Raw genomic sequence first — 1642 nt, forward strand, 5'->3', positions numbered from 1 at the left:
ACTGCAAACACACAAAACAACACACATGTCACATAATGTGAGGGTGGGTACCACAGTACTGCCATACTGTCGCCTACTGTGGGGTTACATCAACATTATTACTGACTTTTTTCTATCCATCCATCCATCCATTTTCAACCGCTCCAGGGCCAGGTCGCAGGGCCAGCAGGCCGAGCAAAGCACCCCAGACATCCCTCTCCTCGGCAACGCTTTCCAGCTCCTCCTGGGGGACCCCAAGGCATTCCCAGGCCAGATGAGATATGTAATCCCTCCGGGGTGTTCTGGGTCTGCCCTGGGGCCTTCTATCAGTGGGATGTGCCCAGGACACCTCCAGTGGGAGGAGCCCAGGAGGCATCCTAGTCAGATGCCCGAACCACCTCAACCGACCCCTTTCGATGCGAAGGAGCAGCGGAAAACGCCCCAGGTCATGCTAGAGGTCACGGTGCGATGGAGCCAACAGAACCACATCATCTGCGAAGAGCAGAGATGCAATTCTGAGGTCCCCAAACTGGACCCCTTCCTCCCCCTGGCTGCACCTCAAGATCCTGTCCATGAAGATCACAAACAGGATTGGTGACAAGGGACAACCTTGGTCATGCAGGGACCGGATGGCTCATAGCAGCGAGCCTGGCACCCCATACTCCCGTCATACCCCCCACAAGACCCCCCAAGGTACGCGGTCGTAAGCCTTCTCCAGGCCCAGAAAACACATGTAGACTGGATGGGCAAACTCCCACGACCCCTCCAGCAGCCTCGCAAGGGTAAAGAGCTGGTCCACTGTTCCATAGCCAGGACGGAATCCGCATTGCTCCTCCTGAATCTGAGGTTCGACAATCGGTCGGAGCCTCCTTTCCATCACCATGGAGTAAACTTTACCCGGGAGGCTGAGCAGTGTGATTTCCCCAATAGTTGGAGCACACCCTCCAGTCCCCTTTTTTGAAGATGGGGACCACCACCCCGGTCTGCCACTCTGCAGGAACTGTATGCCTGTATGTGTTTTAAAACCTACTTGTTGTGTTGTTTTTATTGTATTGTCTGTGTTTTTGTATGTATTTTATATGGACTTGAGTCTGGAATAAAGTTTATCTTATGTACCCGACCTCCAGGCGCCACTGAAAAGCTGTGTCAGCCAAGACAGCCCAACAGAGGAGTTGTGCATAACAACCTCATAAAAATTAAAACCTCTTCTGTGACAGAAAGACAAAACAGGAGAATTAAATGCGGACTGTTAAATATCAGGTCTAAAGCAGTGTTAGTAAACAAATTAATATCAGATAATCATATTGATTTACTCAGTCTCACAGAAACCTGGCTGTGTCAAGATGAATATGTCAGTCTCAATGAATCCACTCCTCCCAGTCATAATAATACCCACATTCCTCGAGGCAGCGGCCGAGGAGGGGGAGTTGCAGCCATTTTTAACTCTGGTCTGTTAATCAGCCCTAAACCTAAACTAGATTATAATTCATTTGAAAGCCTCATTCTTAGTCTTTTACATCCGACCTGGAAAACCTCGCAGCCACTTTTATTTGTTATAGTGTACCGTGCTCCTGGCACATCCATTCTGGATGTCACTAACTCGGCTTCTTCTCCGGAGCCTTTGTGACAACTGTCTCTCAGATTAACTCATATCACAGCGGTG

The 1642-nt window shown here is 49.9% G+C and overlaps 1 protein-coding gene across 1 annotated transcript in view; it reads right to left on the reverse strand.

The window, feature by feature from the left end:
* supt3h (SPT3 homolog, SAGA and STAGA complex component) overlaps positions 1-1642 on the reverse strand; it is a 15331-nt gene that overhangs the window by 3693 nt on the left and 9996 nt on the right. The gene's annotated exons all lie outside the window — the stretch shown is intronic.

Source organism: Epinephelus moara, chromosome 19 (genome assembly GCF_006386435.1).
Source record: "Epinephelus moara isolate mb chromosome 19, YSFRI_EMoa_1.0, whole genome shotgun sequence".
Taxonomy (NCBI): domain Eukaryota; kingdom Metazoa; phylum Chordata; class Actinopteri; order Perciformes; family Serranidae; genus Epinephelus; species Epinephelus moara.